This window comes from Camelus dromedarius, chromosome 19 (assembly GCF_036321535.1).
Source record: "Camelus dromedarius isolate mCamDro1 chromosome 19, mCamDro1.pat, whole genome shotgun sequence".
NCBI classification, from domain to species: Eukaryota; Metazoa; Chordata; class Mammalia; order Artiodactyla; family Camelidae; genus Camelus; species Camelus dromedarius.
Window position 1 is genome coordinate 28310257 of NC_087454.1, and position 26509 is coordinate 28336765.

General features: G+C 42.1%; 1 protein-coding gene across 3 annotated transcripts in view; it reads left to right on the plus strand.

The window, feature by feature from the left end:
• Positions 1 to 26509, plus strand: part of BICRAL (BICRA like chromatin remodeling complex associated protein) — an 84651-nt gene that overhangs the window by 10053 nt on the left and 48089 nt on the right. For all 3 annotated transcript variants that reach the window (XM_031434677.2, XM_064476499.1, XM_010979479.3), the window contains one exon: positions 11450 to 11711. The gene's annotated coding sequence lies outside the window, so the exon portion shown is untranslated. The remainder of the gene's footprint in view (positions 1 to 11449; positions 11712 to 26509) is intronic.

Sequence of the window (26509 nt, forward strand, 5' to 3'; positions counted from 1 at the left end):
ATGGATAGACATTTATGATGTTTCCAATGACTTTACTATTACAAGCAAGGCTGTAATGGATAACCCTGAACATATTTCCTGTGAAACATGTGTAGGTGTTTGCTAGACTAAACAACAAGAAATAGATTTGCTCACCTGAGAAGTAATATGCCCAGTGTAAAATTTAATAGACTGTGGCGAATTGGCATTCCCCCACAAGCTATTCTGACTTATACTTCCTCACATGGTATATCAGAATATTGGTTTTTCTCACTTTAACCAACACTTTTCAGTTTTTGCCAATTTATCAGGATAACACTGGTATTTCTTCATATATATATATTTAATTGAAGTACAGTAAGTTTACAGTGTTGTGTTGATTTCTGGTGTACAGCACAGTGATTCAGTTGTACATATATATATATTCCTTTTCACACTCTTTTTCATTATAGACTGTACAAATCCCAGCACATCTTAGGAGACCTGTAGACAGGGACAGTGATTTAGCTTGTGAGGGAGCCGCGCCCCTGGCCACCATCAGCATTTCAACATAGCATGCTGTTTTCTCTACTCTTTGTCTTAAGAGCTTAACTCTCTTAAAGTAATAAAAAGTTTGTCCGAAGAATGAGTGGAACTTGGGATGGGAAGATTTACCAAGAAAGATAGGCTCTTCACAAAGGTGTGATTCCCCAGAAGGCCAAAGCCGCTGACGGTGTCCCCGCGTTCTCCAGGCTGGCGGGTCCTGCTGCCGTGTAGGTAGCGCTGGAGGCTGTCCGGGGTCTGGGCAGTATGCTTTGCTGCCTTTTTAGAACCTGTGGCCTTGATTTGTAAGCATTGATTTGAAGCAGTATTCATTTAGTACATAGCCTCTGCAAGATGGAAATTTAGTGCATAGACATCTTCATTTTTATTTAAAAAGAGGAGAAAACATATGCAATGGGTATATTTTTGTTTGTTTGTCTTTTGCTTATTAATTCCAGTACTTCTTGATCCTTTGCTTTAGGAATGACTGTGTTAAGTTCTCTGTTCATAACTCTGTGTGTCTTTAGGACTCTGGGTTGTCTGTCTCAGGTCTGCCCAGGACCAAGGCATTCCCACAAGAAGAGTTGGGGACAGGACAGAGATTGTCAGTGAGCAAATCAGGACCAGATTCTGCCTCTGCCTTCATATGTAGATGCTGACTCTTTTGAAAGAACTACAGTAAAGTCACTTGTGGGTTGACCCACATGCCCTTCTTCTAAAACGTATCAACCAGATAACTGTGCGGGGGTGGGGAGGCTACCCCATTCCCATTCTCCAGTAGTTGTTGACCTAAAGCTTGCATTCTGTCATGTGCCTGTGAGTCATAATAGCAATTGTAGAAAGAGTGGGGAAAGAAAAGAAAAGGGGAGCAGCATGTTCATCAGGATGTGAGAAATTGCACTTTGCTTTTATTAAAAAAAAAAAAAGTTAGGCTGAGATTCATTCATTCATTGCTGCACTGTGGGTGTCACCAGGAGTCCAGCACTGCTCTCAGCTCTGCACGTGCAGAGGCTAGGTGGTCACCTCACCTGAACATCATTAGACCCAGGGGAAACTTGTCCGTGCGACCCTGACTGACTGTCATCAACTCAGTAGCCATTTGTTGAGTGCCTGCTACCTCCAACAGCAGCCAGGTGCCTGGGTACAGAAGACACTAAATAAATGTTAAAGTATTGATGCAGGATGCTTTATTTGGCCCTGGGGTGAGGAGAAAATGGACATGAACAAAGCACAGTCCTGGTCTCCTTGAGGCTCTCGATCCAGGGATAGACAAGAAGACAATGAGCTATAAGTCAAGTTGACTGCAGGGAGTGTCATAAAGGAGATAGGAAGTTCTGTGGAAGTACAAAGGGTTGAGGGAGGCGGAGGACAGAGAGGAATGAGGGGAAGTAAGCAGGCAAGGGCAGTACCCAGAGGAGAGGGATGCCAGCAATGGGAAGAGGAGCAGAGCCGGGTGGGCACCAGTTGCATTTGAGGAACTTGGAGCAATGCCCTCGGGCAAGGAGTCCAGATGAGTGCCGAGGGGTGAGGTGGAAGACCGGCTGGAGCCCATAGTCTTTCTGAAGACACTGGGACCATCGGAGGTTTTGAGCAGGGAGTACAGCATGGGATTCTTTGTGGTTTAGGAAGAGGAGTTGAAGAGGATGGATTGGAGCTGGGCGAGTGCCATGGGGAGACTGCTGCAGCGGGTTATTGGATAAATGACAGGGCTTGACCGAGGGCAGTGGAAATGAAATGGAGGTTATTCAAGAATGATTTGTATTTGAAAGCCAGTCTGTGAATTTATAATGGGCATGAACCTACCCAACCACTCGAATGATTAGGTCAGCTGGCCAGAAGACAGCTTTTTAAATTGAAGTACATTAATAATCAAAGGATTATTCAGTGAAAATGGAGTTAAGGCAAAAGGAGTTGGATGATCTGAAAGGACTTTTTACTCCATCTGTAGCCGCTTTTACACAGCAGAAGTAATACAGCTTCGGCTCTGGCGAGTTGTTCCTCTTTTCTGGAGAGATCCTCGACCTGCCACAGCAGGAGGAACTGCTCCTCCGCCAGCACTGGAGAGAGGCTGGCTGGAGGTGCATTCGAGGATCTTTGGTTGCAAGACAGGGAACTCACACATCGATAAGCAAGTCAAATGGGAAATAATTATAAGGAAGAGGAATCTTCCAGCCCAAATACTAGAAAGGCAACCAGACCTCATGGGGCTTAGAATATCGTCAGGCACTTTCTCCTCGCCTCTCCCCTTCTTCCATGCCCCCTGGGAATCTGCTTTCTTCTTCCTCCAGACACGTTGGCCTTTCTGTTCCTATCCACTTGCATGGGCCCCATTATAACTGCTCCAAAATGGTGGCCTTGACCCTTGGTCTTTCCAGACTCACAGTCTGTTCCTCACAGCTGACCCAGTTTCTGTGTCTCAAGTACTAATACTAGAGGGGAGAATCCAGTTGGTCCAGGTTGGGTAGGGAGACTCTCCCTAATCAAGTCATGCAGAAAATGTGATAAGATGGATTCTTTGAGAAAAAACAATGATAGTAAACACTGGATAACTCTAGGATACTGGTGTTCTCGTTCAGCTCTTCTAGACTTCATGAATAATTCAGTGTACTAGTTGTCTTTTGCTGTATAACAAAGTACTCCAAGACTTACCAGCTTAAAACAAGTGCTTATTATAATACAGTTCTGTGGGTTCAGAACCCAGGAACAGCTTCCATGAATGTTTCTGCCTCAGGGTTTCTCATGAGACTGTAGTCCAGCTGTGCCCTGGGGCTGTAATCCTGTGAAGGGTGGGCTGGGGGGGTGATCTGCTTCCATGACCCAGAGAAAGCCTCCTTTCCTCACTGGCTGTTGGCTGGAGACCTCATTTCCTGGCTCTGTGGGTCTCCCTGTCTCTGCATAGGTTGGGTATCCTTAGGACGAGGCATCTGACTTCCCCTCCAGTGTTCCAGAAAGAGCCCCTAAAATGGAAGCTGCAGCCTTTTATAACCTAACCTCACAAATGATAATCACTTCTGTCCTATTCCATTGGTCACACAGACCAAGCCTGGTATAGCATGGGAGGAGGATACACAAAGGCAAGAATGCCAAGAGATGAGGCTCTTTGGGAATTATCTTGAAGATTAGTTACCATATTCAATCAACAAACATGTATTTAGTGCCTACTTGTGTGCCAGGTGCTAGGAATGGACAGCTGTGTGACACAGAGTTCTTGTCCTTGAGGAGCTCACGATGGTAGTGGGAAGACTTATAAAAACACCACCACTGTGTCCCCTGAGCCGCCACACTTATCCTAATAAAATTTAGATCTGCTCATAGCAGTTAACCATCCTCAAGTGAATCCCCTTTTTACTTTATTTTATTTGGTGTGGGGGGGTGGTAATTAGGTTTATTTATTTGTTTTTACTGAAGGTACTGGGGATCGAACCCAGGACCTCATGAATGCTAGACATGCGTTCTACCACTCCCCTTAAGTGAGGCCCCTTTTTGCCCAGATGGAATTTTTGGTTTTGTTTTTGTTTTTTTCTGAAAATTTTTAAATCACTACCACAGTAAGAAATACATTTTACATTGCAAATCAGTACATAGACACCTTTATAATGGAAATAAACTTCACAAAAGAGTTTACACCCTCACTATCCACGATGTATTAGATATTTTCTATTCTAGGCAGTTTCAGTTTTTATGAAAGCCGGTCCAAGTCTCATAGATTTCGCAATCAGTCACATTGTGACCTGCAGTGTGGAAAACGCAGCCTAAAGAATCATCCATGCTCTTGGCCATGAGCAACAAAGCCCCTCACCATCTATCTGTCTGGAGCTACCCCCCCCCCATTTATATTGATTAATGACTCCCCTACCTAAAGTTCCTCCACCTGGAGCTCTCTCCTCTCCTTCCCCTCACGGTTTGGAGAACTCTTATTCATCCTTTAAAACCCAGCTCTTAAGTGACTCGTCTTCCCCGCTCTCCTTGGACAGAGTTGCCTGCTCCGTCCCCTGGCCCCCAGAGCATTCCACCACACTTGATGCCATCCCTCCTCCACTCCCAGCCTGTCTTAGGGCCAGCGCCCCCAGCCCACACCGTATTTTCACTGAATCTCAGTACGTTTAGGAGGACACTGAGCAAATTAGCATCACACAAATGACGATGCCGCAAATGAGCGGTGCGCAGAGTTGGGGGGTGTTGCAGGCAGGTTTCCTGTCTATGGAGCCACGTGCTGCAGAAAAGGGAGCCCTCCCCCTGCGGCCCGCTGTCTCCCCCGCGCATCCATCGCAGGTACAGTTCGCACCGGAACTTGCTGCCCGGGTTCGTTACCGCGGTTCCTTTTAGCTGCTCTGGTTTCTTTTTGGTTTTGTTCTTGTTTTTTCCCTACTTTTTTCATGTGCTTGTGTTGATGGGCACAGCCTAGTGAGACGTGGGGCTCTAGGCAGCACAGATAGAAAGGCCTCTATATCTGCACCCGCCCTGCGGGAGGGGAGGTTTCCTTTCTGAAGTGGTACGGAAGGAGGGTTTTGAGGTTTTTGAATATTTGCTTTAAGTATCTAAGTAAGAGATTTGTTTGCCCACATTTGTACTATCTTGGCAAGCTAGCAACCCGACAAAATATTTTCTGATTGGTTTTGCCTATACGTGGTTTTTGTTTTTGAGAGGAAGAAAAATTTACACCTTGGTTAAATTGTAGTGAAATACAGCAGCTTTTTTTTTTTTTTTTTTTTTTTTTAATTGCTGTTAACTTAAGGGTTGAAGCTAATATGATTTCCAGGCTCAGCCTCTTGGGAGACGCTGATGGACTATTCTGTGAACCATAACCAGAAATGGAAAAAAAAATTAGACACAAGCAAAAGCAATCAAATTATTCCTTCTCCAATATTCTAATTTCTGCATTTGTCAACGGTTGGGTAACTGCCCAGATATGCTGACTTCCTTGTGGTGTGTGCATATTTGGGGGAGGAAAATGGGGGGTGAAGACAGACTGTAAACAGATCATTACTGTAGATTGTTATAAATAGTGTAATAGAGTACGTATTACATGCATAGAGAAGGGAGTCACTTATTCACTTTAAGCAGTATTTTTCAAATGAGGAGTGCCTCCATTAGTGGATCATGAAATCCATTATAAGGTGGCAAACAGCATGTTTTTAAATGGGATAGTAAAATGAAATAGATCAAGTTGCATCCTCCATAGTGAGCTTAGATATTGTTTTCTGAAACCTTCGTTTCAGTTATATAATTGCATTGTAATGTGAAATCTCTTGAGATTGAGTCTCAGGCAAAGATGTTTGAAAGCCACCGATGTAGGGGATGGAGGAAGGCTTCCTGGAGGAGCTGGCATTTGAACTGGACCTTGGAGAATGGTGGGAATGGTGGGTTTGCCCCAGAAGCAGAAGGGCATTCCAGGCAGAAGGAAAAGTATATACCCAAATGGAGACCTTTGTTTGCAGGCTGGTATTCTCTGTGATTGGACTGCAGGGTACGGGGAGAGGAGCGGCTGGGGGGGGGTGCACCTGGGAGGGCAGGTGGAGCTAATGACACTAGAAAATACAAATAATATCAGGACCTCAGTTCTCCCCCAAAATTCCATTTCTCCAGTGATGGGTTTGGCCTTGGGAGTCTGTATTTCTAATAAGCTTCCCCAGGCAGTGAGGTGCTGATGGAGGTATGATATGACCAACACTGGGTTTTTAAAAGGTGATTTTTTTTTTTTTTTTGGTAGTCATTTAGACAGAAGAATAATTGGAGGGGAGTAAAAGTGGGAGGCCGAGCAAGAGATGAGGACCTGCATTTAGGTGAGGCAGTTGGTGGAGGAGACAGGCTGGATTCGAGGGAGATTTTGGAGGTGGGTTACATGGGTTAAGGGAGGTAAGAGAATAAGAGGGAATCATAGATGATCCTAAAACATGTAGAGAGTATATGTCCTTTGCTCTGATTGCACACCTGCTGATTGTCTTAGTCCTGACTAAAGTTAATGTGACTCACAAGGGACTGATCAATATACCCAACTGCTAATTGATTGGCATGATTTACAGTGAAGGAAATGTCTAAACTTTTTTGGGGTACAAAAGGACTTGAACCTTTGCTCAGTGTTAGAGTACCTGGGAAATGGCACTAGTAATTAGAAGATTTAGGAAAGAGAGAATTATATGGTTTGAGGAGTATTTCCTGAGTTCTCAAGTTGCCTGATTAACTTTCCTGTGCTCATATAAGAATGTGGCTCTTTAGAGATCAAAATACTCATGGAGGTGATACAGTGTCTCTACTCCCTCAGTTTTTTTCCTTCAGTGTTGAGGATATATCTTGGTGCCTGCTTAGTACCTGCTTATTTCTTTGTCCTCTACTTGTATTTATGAGTCACCTTTAGGGGTGGTCCCTTCCTCAGATGTCTTACTTCTTAGTAGTTTCATTTTCAGGATGGACACTGACATTTATTGAGCAAGCCCTTTTGCATAGGTATCCTATCTTGAAGGCTCACCAAATTCTCAGCTTATGAGACCTCTTCTGCTGCCTCTACAATCAACCATCCTCCTGGGCCTGGTGGAGTGGAAAGATGCTCTGTTTAGGAGAGGTTGGGAGTTGTGGCAGAGCCCCACAGGGGTCTGGGGGCTGGTGAGGGCTGCCGCCCAGCCATGCCTTCCAGAGGCACGTGGTGTCCCCCTAACCTGATGACTGTCCTCCCCCTCACACACTCTGTGGGGGAGCAGGCTGGATGTGGGAGACAGCAAGGCCAGTGGGAGTGCTGATGACTTTTCTTTCCCCCAACAGTTCTGCTATACTCCTTATCCTTGTACTAGAAGCTTGTAGGAGTTCAGATTTTTTTTTTTAAGTCTGTCAAGGAAAATAACCAGCTTGAAATGTGTCATGACTAGAATAACCTTAGTCTCTACAAAGATGATTTAAAGTGTTTATGTTCATCTATCAAATAAAATAATAATGTAGGCAAGGTATTGAAAACATTTGTAATCACTCCAGTCAATTGCTTATTTACCATTGCTTTGAAAACAATTCCACATTATTTCTAATAATAGTATTAACCACAACAATAATGGCAACTATTATTAAATATTCACTGTAACACCAGGCACTAAAGCAAGGGACTTGCGTATCTCGGATCATTTAACTCTCCCCCTAGTGACCTGAGGTACAGGTATTATCACGTTCTTCTTACATATGAGTAAACTGAGGTGAGAGAAGTTAAAAAAAAAAAATAGGCCAAGGTCACATGGCTAAAAAGTGGCAATTATAAAGCTCTAACTGATGAGAGAGAGAGGAAGAACTTGTAAGTCATTAGGCAATACTGCCTGGGATCAACTGGGCAATGGTTTTATGTGGTTTAGGGAAACTTACTGTATTATTTGCTTTCTATATGTGTGTGTGTGTGTGTGTGTGTGTGTGTGTGTGTGTGTGTGTGTGTGTGTGTGTGTGTGTGTGTGTGTGTGTGTGTGTGTGTGTGTCTAGGTAGAGATACACTTATCCCTTGTATTCTTATACATCTGTGGACTGGGCTATTTTTCTTTTATTCTGCAAGTATTGGCTGCAAGCTAATTATATACAAAATAATCTGGTAGGCCCTTAGAAAATAAAGCGCCCTTGAGGAGCTCCCTATCCAGGAGAGAACCTAAGTGAGATATATTTGGTTGAATCATGTGTGATTACTATTGGAAATTTACATGGGAAGATTTTATGTGGTTCAACCTGACACATAACTAAAGTGAGGTGGAAGAATATTCGCTGAATGTATTGACTTCTCATTATGTTTCAGACACCATACTAAATATTTTCTGTGAACTGGTTCCTGAATCCTTAAAATAACTCTCAGATGTGAGCACTATAATTATCCCCGTTTTATAGATGAGGAAGTTGAAGCTGTGAGGGGTGAAGTGACTTGCCCAGAGCCACACACCTGGTGTGTGACAAAGGTGGAATTTGACCCCAGGTCAGTCAGAGTACAGAGCCAGTGCATTTAAGCCTCAGAATATAAATACCTCAATAGGTACAGATAAAAGTATGTACCTGTATCTTATTTATACACATTGAGAACTTCAAAAGTTTTGTTTCACAAATGCTGTTTAGAGCACTTGCTAACTCAATGGGTATATTTCAGATTTCTGTGATCTGGACACATCTGATCATGCATATCACCAGTTAATCTCCAGCATTTGCATTCTCCCCCTCTGAGAATGGCCAACCAACCCAGGGGAACATTTGGAGGAAGAACACAAGAAAACAGAAACATTTGCACTTTCATTTGTTAAGTGGACATTGGGCCTGTTTGTTTAGAGGCCCAATGCTAGAACATTTCAATTATAATTACATCTTTTTCTTTTTCTGTGTCCAGTTGCCCTTCTTTGTGGGTCACATACACAGATGGAAACCATAGGAGTGACCATTTAATTGTACATAATTAAATTGTAGGCAACACAAATTATTTGCATATAGTCAAGCCATTTTAAGAATTTTCCTCTTTAAAGATTTCCTTATCTTGCATTCAAATACAAAAATCCTGTCTCTATAAACCATAACTTAAAACTTTATGTATAAAGGCATATACCTTATTTAAAATGTTCTTTTATCCACATGGGAAAAAAATTAAGAAGTTGTTTTTGTTTTATTTTTAAATGATTTCAATTTTGGTGTTACCTGGTAAATCTGAGATTCTCCCCACTGCTGTCCCAGTATATTGTGACACCCCCCCCCCCATATTTTAAATTAGATTTGATGACTAGCACTCTCAAAGTAGGTCTTCCCTAATTAGAGGGTGGTCCCCTCTGCCTATGCCACACCACTGAACTTTGAGTCTATTGAAACATCAGGGACTGCTTGTTCCCAGGATCCTTTTGGGGCCTTGAAGAGAGGGTGAGTTACAGAGTCAACCAGGCCTGGGTTCCCCCACCAGCCTTTAGACCGATGACCTCAGGCAGATTACTGAAACCACTGGGAGCATTATCTGCAAAAAATCTGGATAATTAAACACAATTCTATGGGTCTACATGAAGTTTCATGCAAAAAGGTATAATATAGTAATAAAGTATCTAGAATAATGCCTGGTGGCACTTAGTAGGCCCTCAATAAATGTCAGTGCTTCATTAAAAAGTCTACAATGTCCTATACTCTTCATGGGTATATAAATTCAGTTTTAGTAGGTGATCTTTCAGTCAGATTTGTGTTTCTTAGGGGTTTTGGCCTACTTAGGAGAACAGCTTTCTGAAATCCATTAATATTTCTTTGGAGCTGTGGAGCAACAGCTGTAAAACTTGCCTGGTGGGCCCTAATTGCGAATAATCCATGGACTCTTTTGAAATGTAATTCTTCAAAATGTGTATTATAATTAAACTCCAGCCAATCCAAAGGCACTTTAAAACATGTTTTGAAATTTCTCAAGCCAATTAGAAAACTGGTTGGTCCAACTGTCAAGTGTAGAGAAATATGCTAATTTATGCAAAAACTACTGTTCCAGGAAGGCCTTGGCTGATTGTGAAGCACAATACACATCTGAGAAAACACCTCCATGATACTATGTGATACTAAATCACTGTATTATTCAGGCACATATAAATACAAAGCACACATTGTGAATGAGAGAGTGGCAGTTACTAGAACAAGATATGGTTTGTTTTTTTAAAAGATCTTCTATTTTGAATATCACAACGTTGTATGCCAACCTTGACATATCTATTTTGTGCAATAAAATAGTAATAGTTACAGTATCCTTATAAAAGCAAGCAAGGTGTGCTACTATGAAATGCTAAGGTGATATTGTATTAGAAACTAACCAATTTCAGTTAAATAATTTAAATCTAGGGATAATTTTATATGGAACTCACCAAATATCTGGGGGACATGGGTTTGAGCATTCTGTTTATTCAGCTATATGTATTACAAACTAACTTAAAATAATTTTAGAATATTTCTGGAGCTTACTTAAGATTTTTAAAAATCTGATTCACCTGCTCATGCAATTCATCTTTTCCTTGATGTTTATGTAAAATAAAAGACAACAATCCCCCCAACTATATTTTTGTGGGCATTTACAGGAAAAATAAATGTAATCAACCTAGACCACAAAGGCCCCCACTCCCAATCCACACTGTCATAATTAACATTTATTTAACTACTCTGGGTGCTGGATGGTTTATGGAGATGTCTCAACAATTCGAGATTTGAGATTAAAAACAGTGATAATTATACTTGGACTAGGACTAAAGAGTGTTAAAAGGTTGGATAGCTCTCTCCCTCTTTTTTTTAACCCGTTTCATTTCACTGAATGTCTTTTTAAGGCTGGGGATCACGTAATGAAAATTCGACAAATGTGGTGATAAAGGATATCTGTAAAAAGAGAAAGCAGTGGGAATTGGATATTTTGAGAGTGACTTAGCTCCTCACCTTCATCTTGGCCGCTTAAGTTTTTTGTTTGTTTTTTTCTTTTCTTTATAATGTCGACACACAGGTTTACAGATAAGGTTTCACAGCATTTTGGAATGTAAAGAGGGTGTTGCAAAGGAAAGCTTAGTAGATACAAAAGTTAGAATGAATCAGTTACTTGCCATATAACTAAGTTAAAAGTGATGTTTTCGTTTTTTTTTTTTAAAGAAGCGTATGCAAAAAAGGTTTAATGGGACTTGGTCTAATTAGAGTTCTAAACAAATACTGTGTTTTTTGTTTTTAACCACCCCCCACCGCGTCGAGCTAAAACTGGAGAGTGTGTATGTGCGTGTGTGTGTGTGTGTGCGCGCGTGTATGTGTGTGTGTGCAGGGCGCCTGCGGAGAATAGCACGCATCTTGTAGATCTTTAAAAAAAAAAAAGCCAAAAAACCCTGTTTCTTGAATAAACCACTACATTTCTTGAAGTTAAAAAGAATCCCAAAGGAAACAGGAATTAACAGCTCTGGAGCTTGATTTTTCTTTAAAGAAACATTTTTTTTAATTAAAAAATTCTAATCTCCACATTTTTTGCTAGGCAAGAACCGAAGTTTGGAGGTAGACGAGCAAGCGAGCGGTTTGCCCGGGCGCAGAGCATGAAGGCCGGGCGGGCGCGGGGAGCGGGCGCCCGCCGCCCGGCGCGGGGGTGAGCGAGAGAGAGAGCGGAGCGCGTGTGGCCGGCGCCGCTCGGCCGGGAGCTCCCGCGCCCGCGCCCCGCGCCCCGCGCCCGCCGCCGCCGCCGCCGCCCCTGGTGCGATGGCGCAGAAACCCCGTTGACAAGGCACTGCTTTTTCATGACGGTGAGTTTCCCTTTGAGTGTATTATAATTTTGTGATAAAAATTTCAAGGAGAAAAAAAAACACACACAACCTCCTTCCTCTGCCTCTTTCCTTCGGGGAGGGGAAATGCGAGGGAGGGGGGGCTAGAGATCTATCTCCAGACAGATAGAAAAGAAAGAGGAGCAAATTAAACACCGAGTTGCCAAAACCAGGATATTAGGTTTCAGCCCAGAGAGCTATTGGCTAAGGCTGTGTTTTTTTTTTGGGGGGGGGGGTTGTGGGTGGGTGATGGTGGTGGTGGGTGGATGTTTAATGGACACGGAGAAAAGGGGAATCGAGTGTTTATGCCTTTCCTAGCGATGCCCGGGCCCCGGGAAGACCAAGTTCAGTGTCTCAGGCGGGGGCGCGGGCGGGCAGGGGGCGGCGGGGCCGGGCTGGGGGCGCCTCGGCGGGGTGGGGGCCCCAGCGCCTTTTTTTTTTTTCCCTTTCCGCGGATGCAAATTTCTGGAGCGGGGAGAGGGAGAGCCTGGGAAGGGGGGTGGCGTGGCGGTTGGTGGTGGGGAGGAGAGGGGAGGGAAGCCTTTTAATGACTCATTGATTGAGCCGGTTTAAAATTAGTTGTGTGTGCGAGTGTGAGTGTGTTTTCCGCCCCCCCCCCCCGTAGCCGCCGGGAGCCGGGAAGGAGGGAGCGAGGCTCGGCGAGGGGAGGACGGCGCGGCGGGGCCGCGAGCAGGGGGCAGGGAGGGCCAGGAGTGACGGCGGGCGAGGAAGAAAAATAAGCTTTTCCAATCTCCTCCCCTCGGTTTTCCCCCCCTCGTTTCTTTTCTCTCTCGGAAGCTCTTGGGTGTGAATCGCATTTTCTTTCTTCTCGGCAAAATGGACCCCGCGTCTTGAGGGGGAGGGGAGCGGGTGGGAGGGAGGCGACGGCCGGGACAGGGTTTATTTTTCATCCTGGCTTCCTCCTCCTTCCCTCCGCTCCTGCGGGCTGCCGCGGCGGAGAGAGCGGGGCCGGGCCGGGCCGCGGCAGGGAGAGCTTGGGGCCGGCCTGCCGCCGCGGCCCGGTGCCCAGTTCCCGGTCCAGCCCAGTTCCCGGTGCGCGCCTGCCGGCTGCACCGGCCCTTCCCCGTCGCCTAGCTGCCTGGGCCCGAAGCAGCGCCGACGACCCGCGGCCGGGCCCTGGCGAGCCTTTGCGCCGCGCGGAGGACCCACGGCCCAGCCAGGCGCCTCCTTCGGGGCCCGCGCGACCAGTCTGAAGAGACAAGAGGCTGGGTGGCACTCTTTTGGCCGAGAGTGCGCGGGCCTGACGCGGTTCTCGCCCTCCCCCCGGATCGCTCCGGATGCGGGCTCTTGCGGGGTTGTGTGGGGTGGGGTCGGGGAGCGGTTGGAAGGCGCTAAGATGGCGCTGGGCCTGGCCCGTCGCCAGGGCTGGTGGCGCAGTTGCTCCGCGGGCGCCATCTTCCCTGGCGGCTCGGGCGGCGCCCTTCGTGGACGCTTCGCCGGCCCGAGCGCCGGGAGGTCCGGGGTGTCGGGGCTACGTGTGCATGGGCCCGGGGCCCCCAGACTCAAAAGATGAGGCCGCCGGCCCGTAGGGGTAAGGGGCTGGGGCTGGCGGCGTCTTGTCCCTTTTACCACTTGTGTTTGAGGAAGGAAGTGGGCTGAGGGTCGAGCCTTGCAACCGAGGGGTTCCCTCCCTGAACCCGCATCCCCCCAGCCAAAATTGGAGGGGAGGGCTTTCCGTCGCCTTCCCTCGGCCTGAAACTGGACTGCTTTGTCTTCCCCGGCCTGGCTCGGGACAGGGCATGGAGGGTTTTCCTTCATCCTCCTCTAGTTAATTTTGAATAGAGTCAAACCAAGCTACAAAATTCGAGGAGAAAAAAAAAAAAAAAGAAAGAAAGAAAAAGAAAGTCGAAGGCAGAGTCTGTCTGTTTTCCAGTAACATGGTTCTCTATAGTACCCACGTTAGTTTTATTTTTTTAGTTGTGTTTTCAAACAACCCTGGAGAGACATTTCTCTAGTTGTCAAATTGTGGGAAGGTGATGGGTTCCTGTCATTTGAAACTTATTGTTGGCTTTCATATTACCTATCCCAAATGATAGTAAATTAAGACAGTTTCTTAGAACTCTGATCTGAAAAATTAAAGTCGCCTTGAAACACTCCCGAGACTTTTTTCCTCTCCCTTTCTAAAAAGAAAAATAGTTGCACTTTGTTTTGGATCATCTCTTTCTCATCAGTATCAGACGTCTTCATTCTCCCACTTATTGTCTCCTTAAAAGCATCCATATAAGTATTTATATGCCCTGTACTAGCTGTGTATTAACATATGTGTGGGTTTTAACTTTGTTTTCAATTGTTACTGAAAAGATTCTTGAGAAAAAAGTCTGTAAAGCTCTAATCTCTCTAGGAGTCCACAGAGGTGGAAAGTAAATAGTTAATATCTAGTGGATAAAAGTAACATAGTGGCACCATTAAGTGTGTCCTTGTGTTTACAAACACTGTAGTAGATGTTTTAGGCCCTTTAAAACCTATCATGTATTGAACACTTTTATGCCAGGACTTTGGTGCTTTTTTTTAATGCCTGTTTGTTGTATCAGTTCTACAGTATTGATTTTTATTATCTATTTACCAGGGGAGGAACTAATAATGTTTGCCGAGGTAGTGGAGTTGTTCAAGGTCTCTTGCAGTTTTAAATGGTAGAATTGAGTGGATCCCAAAAGCTGTGTTTTTTGCCTCAATACCTGTGGTTTCCAAATCTAAGCATTAGAATCAACTGGGGAGATGTTTTACAATACAGATTTGTAACATCCATTGTTAAGGACAGATGGGGGTTTTTTTCCCCCAAAGGTCTAATGTTTTGGGCAATCTCAGTTTTAAGACTCTGACTTTCAACTTCTTGATGCTCCTGACAACCTCCAATTTTGAAATTCTGGCTCATGGCTCATGTAGGATCCCCTAAATCCAAATGTGTAGGACCCTGTAATTCTAGCGCTCTGCAGATGATTCCATTGTAGCACAGACACACATTCAGAACAGCACTATACTACACTATGCACTGTGCTGCTGGCTTTTTTGAACTGGAATGTGAGGCTTGAGGCCCATATCATTTTGAGCTTCAGCACAGTTTTATTGCTCATATTATTCTCACTTTTATTTTTCTCTGCCATTTATCAAATTTTTGAAATTTTCCTTGCAGAAAGCAAGTTTGAAGTATCCTAAGGCTTTAAAATACCAGTGCTTTTTAAAAACTATCATTTCATTCTACTGAGAATTTTGAATTGTGAAGCTGTCTTAGGTTTTGGGAAGTAGGATGGGGAAATTATTATAAACCCGTGGCTTGATGAGAACAGTATGCATATTAAAGACACAGAAGGTCAGGAAGAAACACCCAGAGCAGCTGATGAATAGCCAGCCAGACCAACATGAGAGAGAACCACGTCAGTGATGAAATCATTCACCTCTCTGGAGCAAGGACCACATACTTTAGTTATTTTGTGCTTTTATTTTTTTATTCTGAAGTCACCGTTGTATTTAGTAATTGCTCGAGAGAATGAAAACTTTGATTTTTGGTGCAGGTGTCAAAATTATATGATCTTTGCATTTATCCACACTTCTCTGTTCTTCCACATTTTGAAAAATTTTCTTAAGGGCAGCTGTTGAATACCTGTGTGCAGTCTGTTCTGTCTAGACTAGTGGGTGGGTGGAGTTCTAGTCTTTGGCTGTCCCCTGTGGTTTTTCTCCTCTTGTTTTATGTGGTGAATGCCAAAGTAATTATATTCTTTGACTAAATCCTATAAAGCTTGAAAGGAGAGGAAATCTAAAATAAACCTGCTCAGAGGGAAAGAGTAGATTCTTTATTTTAAAGTAGCCTTTAGTGGAATTCAGGACAGACAAGATCTCTGCCCTCATGGAATTTATAGTATAGTGGGGAAAATGGGAAATAAGTAAACACAAATATTCAAGATAGTTAGAGATTAAGAAAAATTAAAAGAGATTAATAATCTGGTGGAGCTACAAAAGTGTGTCATAGGGAATGGCTAGTAAGAGTCAAGGAGTGTCCCTTGAAGAGGTGACATTTGAGCGGAGACTTGAAACGTGAGCTTATATTAGCCATGTGAAAAGCTGGGGAGACATTCCTGGCCTGGGGACAAGTGCAAAGACCTGAAAGGCCCAGAAGGGCCTATATGTTAGAACGGAGAGCAGCAGGAGGAGAATGGAATGAGTTGGAGTTGGCAAGGTCACACAAGGCCTCTTGTATTAGGGTGTACAGGAGTTTGGGGGTGTTATTTTAATGAAAATGAGAAGCTATTGTAGGACTTTAATTAAGGCAGTGGTATGTGTTTTTAAATATCACTGGCTGCTCTTTGGAGGAAGAGAGGAAGCAGAGAGGGCAGTTAGGGGGCTAACTTGAGGTCAGCTCAAGACTGATAGTATCTTAGGCAAGTACAGTGGCAGTGAAGATGGAGCGGAGTAGATGATGGGTTTCAGGTATATTTTGGAGGTTGAATCAGTATTTGCTTAATAGGTTGGCTGTGGGAGGGAGGGAGGGATCAAGGATTCCTTCAAGTTCCTGGCCTAAGCTAAAAGTACCAATGGGTAAAGGTTGGGCAAAGGAGACTGGGAGAGTTTAGCATTAAAGCGGGACAGTGAATTATTCTTTGCAAGAAAAGAGAGAATGGTCTGCTCTGCCAAATACTGCTGAGAAGTTAAACAGTGAGGATAGAGAAATTCCACTTGGATTTGGCTGTCTTGACAAGTAGCTTCAGTGGCATATGGAGACAGAAGCCAGATTGGAATGCACTGAGAGAATGGGAGTGAGGTGAACATCAACTGCTTGCTTTGCCATAAACTGAGGACAGAAACCGCACAGCAGTGGTTGGAGAGAGATGTGGGGTCAAGGAAGCGCTTTTTTTAAAATTGAAGTATAGTCAATTACAGTGTGTCAATTTCTGGTGTAAAGCGAAATGCCCTAGTCATAAGGAAGCGCCTTTTTTTTTTTTTTTTTAATGATAGTAAATATAAGAGCATTTTCAAGTAGGCTGGAAATACTATCTAATAGGAAAGAGACTAATGCAGAAGAAAGATAAGACTCCCAAAGGAGCAAAATTCTTGAGGAATTCAGAACACAAGAAGAGGGTTTGCCTTTGATGGGAGCAAGATGACTTGCAGTGTAGCAGGAGAGAAGGCAGAATCTGGGTGCAAGTTTATGAACTGGAGGTGGAATATAGGGCTTTCTGTTCTGATGGATTCTGCTTTCTCAGTTAAGTCTAAGGCAAGGCCAGCAACTTAAACTATAGGAGGAAGAGATGTGGATGGTTTGAGGTGAGGACAACACCTTGCCTTGGACACTGAACTCACTGAGACACGATGTGAGATTGTTGGGCACTATTGAATGCCTAGATGTGGCTTGGGGTCTGAATTTAAGGTGAAACCAATCAACCCAATTAGCTGTGTGGTTTTCTGCCAGCAACATTCATCTATTACAAGGTGTGCAAAGAGCAGCCAGTGGATGGGTTCAACAAAGATCGGAGTTTTGCACCCCCAGGCCTGACAGGAAGAAAGGAGCTAGGAGAATTGAGGGTGGTTGCAAGGGGGTGATTACAATGATGAACCTTGGAATGTTACTGGGTAGGAAATCAGGAGAAGACAATGGGGGTGGACCTATAAATTCAGCCATGAAAATCACTTTTGATTAATAAAAAGTTAATAGGTAGAGAATTTCGACTGGGGATGATGAAAAAGTAATGGAGGGGGCAAGGGTATAGCTCAAGTGGTAGAGTGCTTGCTTAGCATACACAGGGTCCTGTGTTCAATCCCCAATATCTCTAAAAATAAACAAGTAAACCTAATTACCCCCCCCAAAATAAATAAATAAAATTGCAACACATTTGAAAAAAAATTTTTTTAAGTAATGGAACTAGATCATGACAACAGTTGTACAACAGTGTAAATGTACTTAAAGCAACGAGCTGTACACTTAAATGGCAAACGTTACATACGTTTTATCACAGTCGAAGAAATAAACTAACATTTAAACATTTGTGGCAGGTACAGAGGTTATTTGCACACTCCCCTCTTAACCCAAACGTGAAGAGGCATAACAGCAACACAGAGGTTCTGGAGTGGGACCAAGAAACTTTAGATTTTGTTTCTCTCTTCACTGACTTATTTGAAGCCTTTAGCATAACATTTAAAACAAGCTGGGCACTCAGTGAACATTTGCTAAGTAAGAACTTAGACAACCCAGGCAGAGCAGAATGATGGGAACCAAAGGAAAAACCATTTCTGGAGATAGGTAGAGATCAGCAATGCCTTATACACTCTGATCTCAGTGGGTGATAAGAACAATCAGATTATAGGGCAGGGAGGGAGGGAAATAAAGGAAAACCATTAAAAAAAAATTTTTTTTTCAGATAATACCAAGTAGAACTTTGTAGCACTTCCCTTAGCCTTCCTTTCTCTATTCTTTCCTCGGAATGCTGTCATTCATCTTTTCATAAGGTTCCTCCGTTCCCCAAATTGCCTGCAGAATAAGGAACAGTGAAATAAAATTAGAGCAGGGTAGATGATAGGATTCAAAATAGAGGTCTGTCATCTTTCCTGAGAAGTTAGCAAGGTCACTTGTCAGGGGCAGAGGCAAAAGGTTTTGAGTTTGAGAGGAGTACATCTGTGGAGTGTATCAGATGGGGGAAGATGGAGAAAAGGGAATGGTCCTTAGCTGTAATGAGGCAGCTTGAATTAGGTAACATATGAGTGCCATGGTTCTCGTCAGCAGTGATGTCCTGTAGAAGAAGTGGAAAATACAGTGAGTAAGGGTCTAGCAGGAAGTAGGGGGTGGTTAAATGAGTGTGGAGAAGTGGGAGAGCTGACAGAGAAGGAATGAGGTGTGGACTTGAAAGGAAAACCCTAAAATGGAACCTTGTAAGTGGTCCCTTGCTGAGTGGAGATGGGCCCAGGAGGTGGCTCTGCTGGGGTGGCTTACCATGTACAGTGTGGTTCAGGAGAGCTCATGGGCCATCAACATGTGTCATGTGGGAAAATGGAAGAAAGAGGTCTTGGGGAGAAGCCACTAGGGGCTTTGATGGTTTTTTTTCCTCCCCTTACCTCATATGTGCTTCCATTACGGAAAAGATCTGGAGACCTCACTATCAGATCTGAAACCCAGGTTCCCCTTCCACTTAATCCTAATCAATTTTAATTTATATAGTTGTGATTTGATCATATATTTCTTTTTAATAAAGTTGTAAAATTGAACATTTTCTGTTTTTGTGGGTTCTTTGGCTTATCTTACAGACATATTGAACACTCACTCATACTACCTGAAATAAAAATCCTGAATGTGAGAATGTGAGGGAATGAGGTATGAAAGGTATTGCCTTTCTAGGAAAGGCTTATTTCAGTTCAGCTAAAATCCAGGGTGCTTCCTTGTATCATCAGAATTTAAACTTGATGTCCTGACCTGTGATTGAGACATGTTCACAAGAGAGAAAATGGGGGGAAAGAGAAGTAATATTTGTTAAACCTTAACATTCATTCTCATAATACCCTGTAGGTAGGTTTGTCTCTATTTTATATATAGTGGATCGGAGGTTTAGAAATGCTAAATAACTTGCCCAAGGTTACATTACTGAGGGGCAGAGCTGGGATTTGAATATATGTTGCAGATCCATGCATCATATTTTTTGCCATTGGTATTTAGCCCATGTATACATTCAATCTACAAATGACTGCCTACAAGTTAAACATTTTGAGGTCTTAAAATTGGATGACCTTTGTTTCAACAGGGTGATAAAGAAAAGTAGTGTTTTATTGATAAATCAAAATGGGAACCAAAAAAACCAGAATCTTATGTCGATAGTCAAGTTTTAGGTCAGAGCAGTTATTTTGCTCCTTCTGCAGGTAATTCAGGTTTTTTTGCATAGTATGGTGAGTCAAACATGGGGACCATTTGGCTCTATCCTTGGGAGCAATCAGGGATTGTGAATCATATCTTTCACTTACAAAAATCCCTAATTGGGAAAGAGAACACTTAGAACCTTAATTTAAACATGATATGATGTAGCTCAGGTTGTTCCGTTGCTTGGAATGTTGTCAGTGTAAGCACCGTGCTTATAGTACAGACTTGGGGGAAAGTACTTAAAATGTACAAAGTGTGATTTGCTTTAAAGAAACATTCTTTTAAAGAGGCAGTGCTGTAGGTTGAATATAAGGCTAGTAAGATGACGTGTCAAAAGGATTTTTTCTTTTCTTTTTGACTCTACAGGAAAGCTGAGCCGCAGTAGACAACAGTAATGAAAAGGTCATGAAACATTCTCACCGTGGAGTTTTTAGTTTACCGGGGCTGACCTGTAGTCTTGAGCATTAAGTTGCTCTCTGAGCAGTCTGAGGTAGTGCCTGCGTTCTTCATGCCAGGCTGTCAGAACTAACTTGAGTTCTCCTCCTCTCCCAATGAGAACCAACCATCTCACTGCTTATTAGTGGTAAACCTAATCTGGGGAGATGAATTTCATGATCTTGTGGTGAGCGTAATACGGGAGAGATTTTCAAAATTTATTACGTAGACTAAATATTTCAAACCTAACTAAGGCGTATCAAGACTGCTACTATATGTGTTAAAATCAACCATCTTTAAGAGTTGCTTTTGGTATATTTCAGATTTTTATTGCAATTTTTTTTAAAAGACAGTTTATCTGGTTTCTTGGTTAAGTTTTCGTTTTAGAATTGGTATTCAGTTGTCCTTAGAAAATATTTTACAGTATTAGGGCCACCCCAACAGTGGATTTTCAGCAATAATTTTTAAAGCCCTAAGCATGTCCCCTGAAACAAAAATAAAGCCATAGCTATTGAATGTTTACTTTTAGTGTAATATATGTGAAAGTTTTATGAATATAAAATAACTTAGAGTAGTTTATAATTTATTCTTTTCAGAAATCATTTCTCAATAAATAGTAGAACTGGAGAAACCTGGATGCCATTTTGAGAGATTAAATTTAAAATCCTTATATTTGAGTTTGGCAAACAAAGGTATTGCCTACAAAGTTAGGATTAATGTCAGAGAAAGTTTTCTAGAGCAAATTTTAGTTTTTTAAACAGAACTTACCTAGGAAGTAGAATAATAGATTTTTTTTTAATGTGGAAAAATGTCTTCAGGTTTAGAAATAACTCTTTCCATGTGTAGAGACTATTACCCCCCCCCCCAAAATCAGGTTTTTTTCCTCCTGATTTCTGAGAGTAAAAGTTATTTTTGATTGTGTGGTTTTAATTTGGAAGTATTCCTCATACGATTTAAAATAAAAAGGAATGCTCCTAAATCTAAAATAGTTAGATTTCTTTTAACTGTGATATTTCCTAAAGTGATATAAAGTATATGCATTATATGCATATACCATTAAAATATTTTCTATCCTTTTAATATTAATTTAAAATTAAGTGTTCTGTTTTTCCTTATACTGTTTTCCAGAATGTTTCTTTTCTAAATGAAGTGTCATATTTTGAAAAATTATTGCTGAAACTATTCTGAAAGAAAAAGCTACTGCACTCATATTTCATCATCAAATATTTACTAAATGCTACTTTTGTACAGGGTACTTGGAGGGTACAAGAATACATGATCCAGCCAGGTGGATCAGCAGTATATGAGTGGTACAAGCGAGAGCAAAGGAGAGAGCCTTTGGCTGAGGTGTGTGAGCATGTCCATACATCTACTCATTCAGCAAATATTATTGAGCACCTACTGTGTGCCAGCTGCCATTCTAGGCTCCAGGATGCCTCAGTGAATAAAAGATGGAGGCCCTGCTCTCATGAGAAGACAGACAATAAACTTAGGTAAACTTTGTAGTAAGTTAATGGGGGGTGGAATAAAGCAAGGTAAGGAATATGTGGAGTACTGGGAGGTGGCAGGGTAGTCATGGTAGGTCATGATCCTCTGAGCAGAGACTAGAAAGAAGTAAGGGGCAAGCCTTGTCTGAAGGGATGACATTCTAGGCAGAGAGCAGCTGGTGCAAAGGGCCTGAGGCATGAGAATGCCTGGTGAGTTCAGGGCATGGTAAGTCAGCAAGGGCTAGAATCAGAAAGAGGTCAAAGAGGTCTGGGGGCAGGGAGGATAGTTGTGTAGGGCATTATGAGCGTTCACAGCTGAGCATAGAAAAGGATTTTTGTTTTTACAGTGAGGAAAATGGGGATTCACTGGAGAGTTTTGATTTATGTTTTAAGAGGATTACTCAGGAGGTTGGGGTAAGAATAGATTGTAGTGGGTAATAGAGCAATAGCAGAGAGGCCAAAGGAGAGGTGATGACGGCTTGGACTAGGGAGATAGAGGTGGTATGTGGTTAGGTTCTGGATCTATTTTGAAAGTGTAGCCAGTGGGATTGGGATGTGGAGCATGAGAGAATGACCAGTGAAAGGTTATATATGAAAAAGTGGAATTTGAACTGGAGCCTAAGGAATTTATTGACCAGGAGAAGATGGCAAAGCAGAGGAATTCCGGTGGGAAAGAACTAAATTAAGTGAGAAGTGAATGAGAGGGGCAAGACAGTGAGAAAACTTCTTTGGATGAAGTGAGAAGTTTGTAGAAGACGAGAGAGAAGAAAAAAGGGAGGCTGGGATGGGACTTTGGGATCAATTTGTGAAATGCACTAAATGCAAGGCCAGATTATTTGAATTTTTCTTTAGGTATTACAAAACGGGTTTTCAAGCAAGTCAGTGATTTGAGTAAGAAAGAAAGAAACATTTTAGTTAATAATAGCTTTGGAACCAGACAGATCTGTGTTCTAACCCTGGCTCTTTTCCTTTCTGTGCTGTCTCAAGTAAATTACATAACCTCTCTGGGGGCATGTGTCTTAGTTACTCCCTCTGGATTGAGAATTTAACCTCGCAGAGGAAGTTTGCAAGGAATAAGTGAGATCAGACATATAAAGGGTTAACAGTGCCTCACCCATTTGGGGCCTAGCTATCACTGCTTTTTTAAATTATTGTTATAAAAAAGCAATATTAAAGCAGTGTTTAATTAGACTTGTCTGCTAACAGTGAATGAATAAGTGAATAGCTCCTTTAGAAAATTAAATTGACTTTTTGTCTTAATTATTCCTGTCAGCCAGTATTGACCCTTGAACTTCCTGTTTGTTGTCCAGTAGTCGACTTTTATCAGAGTAGCAGGAGATGTAACAGAATTTTCCCCCAAAACACTTAGAGATCAAATATAACAGATTCCCATTTTGATATTCTCAGTTTAATATAGAAAAGACTGAGAAATTTAGCAATAGAAACCTGATGTCACTTTAAAACCCAGTTTCCAAAAATCAATGTCCTGCGAGCACTAGTTTGCAGGGTGCAGGTTTAGAAAATGCTGGGAAGGTGAAAAAAGGCATGTGGGGTTTGATTCCATTTAAATATAAAACATACTTTAAAAAATAAACTAAAGAAAAAGACTGAAAAAATATGTTCCAAAGTATTACCTCGGGCTACCATAAATACAGTTGACCCTTGAACAACATGGGTTTGAACAGCATGGGTCCACTTAAGTGTGGATTTTTTTCCACTAAATACATACAATTCTATGGGATCCTCAGTTGGTTGACTCTGCAGATGCAGAGGAACTGTCCACGTAGAGGACTGACTATAAAATTATATGAGGTTTTCCAACTGCCCAGTCAGTGCCCCAGCCTTCAAGTTGTTCAAGGGTCAACTATACCGTAGACTGGGTGGCTTAAACAACAGAAACTTATTTCCTCACAGTTCTGTAGGCTGGGCAGTCCAAGATCAGGGTGCCAGCCAGTTCACTTGCTGGGAAGGCCCTCTTCCTGGTTTGCAGACGGCCACCTTCTCAATGTCCACAGGAGCTCTGGAGTCTCTTCCTCCTCTTACAGGAGCATCAGCCCTGTTGGATTACGGCTCTACCCTGGTGAACTCATCTAACCTTAATTACTTCCTAAAGACCCTGTTTCTAAATCCAGTCACATTAGGGCTTAGGGTTGCAGCCTGAGTTTGGGGTGGGGGTTGGACACAGCTCAGTCCATGGCAGTCACCTCTAGGCAGTGGAGTCCATAAGTGATCTTCAGTTCTTCCCTAGGCATTTCTGTACTTTCCAAACTTTCTGCAATTGAAGGTGTTGGGTAAAACTAGGTTCCACTTCTAGATTCCACTTCTGTGAGTTACCTAGAGTAGTCAAATTCATAGGGGCAGAAAATAGAATGGTAGTTGCCAATGGCTGGGGGGAGGAGGAAGGGGGAATTAGCATTTAATGAGTATAGAGTTTCAGTGTTGCAAGATGAAAAAGACTTCTGCAGATGGCTAGTGGTGATGGTTGCACAACCATGCGATAGTACTTAATACTACTGAACTGTACACTTCAGAATGGTTAAGATGGTGAATTTTATGTTATATGTATTTTACCACACATACACACACAAGTTCTCAGCCCCCTCCCAAAGAAACGGCCCCCCAAAACTTCTAAAAAATGTACAGCTTTTGAAGTTAGGCAGATTTGGTTTAAATACTAGTTCTGTGTTGATCTAGTGGTTCTCAAACATGAGTGTGCATCAAGATAACCTTGTTCAACACCCCCTGAGTTCCTGATCCAGTAGGTCTGGGCCTGAGAATTTGGATTTTTAACAAGCTGCCAGGTGATTGAGAGCCTAGAGCAAGTCTTGATTTCACTATTTACAAAAATGGGTCTGTGAGCCAGTTATGAGGCTTGTGTGAGAGTGCCTGATCCAGGAGCTCTCAGCCTTAATTTTAGTGTCTATTTTTGTAAATAGTTTGTTTGCTTTTATCTCCAAATAATTTACTTTTGGATTTTTTCCCCAGGTATTTAAGATCATTTCACACAAACATGAAGAAATAACTTATTTTTAGAAACATATATTAAAGTCTTTATAAATACGTAAGAATCATGTAAAATTAACTTTGCTTCTAGAAGATTAGGATTTCAGTTGTTTGGCTAGATGAGGGTTATCTTTGGAACTGATACTTAATATTCATCATTTTTTCTTTTCCAAATTAAATCTGTATGTGTGTGTGTGTGTGTGTGTGTGTGTGTGTGTGTGTGTGTGTGTGTGTGTGTATGTGGAGGGGGTTATATTCTGGTGAAAACAGGGTTATGGGAGCTCCCTTCCCTTCACTCTGCATCCCCCCATAAACAAATCCCACAAACAAAAACCTTTGGAAAACCATATATAAATAATTAGGGTAAATAATATTCATACCTCTTCAACTGTTCTTAAATTTTTAAAGATTTCCACCTTGTGGCTATCCATAAGGGCTAACAAGGGGCAAATGAACCTCTAGGCCAATGTTTTTCCTAAACTAAGTTTTATAAAAATCTCTAGATCTGACCTGTCCAATATGGTGGCCCCTTGCCACATACGGCTATCAGTGCTTGAAGTGTGGCCAGCACCAATTGTGATTTACTCTTAAGTATAAAGTCCACACTAGATTTTGAAGGCTTTGTTTGAAAAAGAGGATGTAAAATATCTCATTAATTTTATATTAATTACATGTTGAAATGATCATCTAAATAAATAATTCTTTTTTATTTTGCCCCAAATATCTTTTGGGTATTCTGGACCAAATAAAACACAGTTGGCCCTTGAACAGCCAACCCCCAACATAGTCAGAAATCCACATACAGGTTTTTACTCCCCCAAAACTTAACTAATAGCCTGCTGTTGACTGGAAGCCTCATCAGTAACATACAGTAAGTTAACGTGTATTTGGTATATGTATTACATACTGAATTCTTAAAATAGAGTAAGCGAGAAAAAAGAAAATGTTATTAAGAAAATCATAAAGAAGAAAAAATGCATTTAGAGCGCTGTACTGTATACATCCATACCACAAGTTTACGACGTCTGTTCACAAGATGGATTGTCTTGTCTGCTAGTACCTACATCAGTATTGTCTTAACGTAATACAAAACACTGTGGATGTTACTATATCACTAACACTAGACATCAAAAAGGAAAAGATAATGTGAAAAAGAAATTTATACTTACATATAGGTAGAATGATTCATGCATTGACAGCGAAGCAGCGGCTGTATGATTGCTTTATGGTGCTTAGTGTGATCGACAGGATTGCGGCCCAGTTGTCTAACCGCTACACTAATGAATGAGTCGTTTTAAAATCTGTATGGTGTACAGTATTACAGTTAGATTCATAATACAGTATTGGAAACAGTGTTATATTTTTCTTAAAAAACCACTTACCTGTGGTAATAGGCTGATATGCAGTTTCTCCAATAACAAGAGGGAGAGCTGTCCTTCACAGTAATGCAATTCTTTGAAAGCAGAGTTATAGGACAGTAAGAAAACCAACACATTATTAATTTTATGTTAAATACCACTCACCTTATGTCTGTGTAAGGATAGGCTATCCACTTCAAGTTCTGCACACAATGTTCTGTGTGTATATATTTATAAACATGTTGAAAAAGATCTGTACCTAAGTGGACCCTCTCAGTTCAAACCTATATTGTTCAAGGATCAACTGTATATTAAAATAAATTACACTTTTTAAAAAAATTGGCTACCAGGAAACTTTAAATCTCACATGTGGCTCTCACTTGACGTTTCTGTTGGACAGCTGTGCTGCTCTAGACCCTGCGGGAGTGACTGGGTGTTGAGAGTGGAGTTGGGAGAGAATGGAAGGTCCTGTGCCTAAGTCGGTGTGGGCAACACTGAGTTTTAGAAAGAAGGAGGTCTGATGTGCATTGTGAATTACCAAGAAGGATATGTGATAGGTAGCATTTCACAAAGTTATTTCATTATGGGACCTCTGCCAGCCTTTTTTGTTTAAAGGACTCCTTTCCTTGAAGTCTTACATGGAAA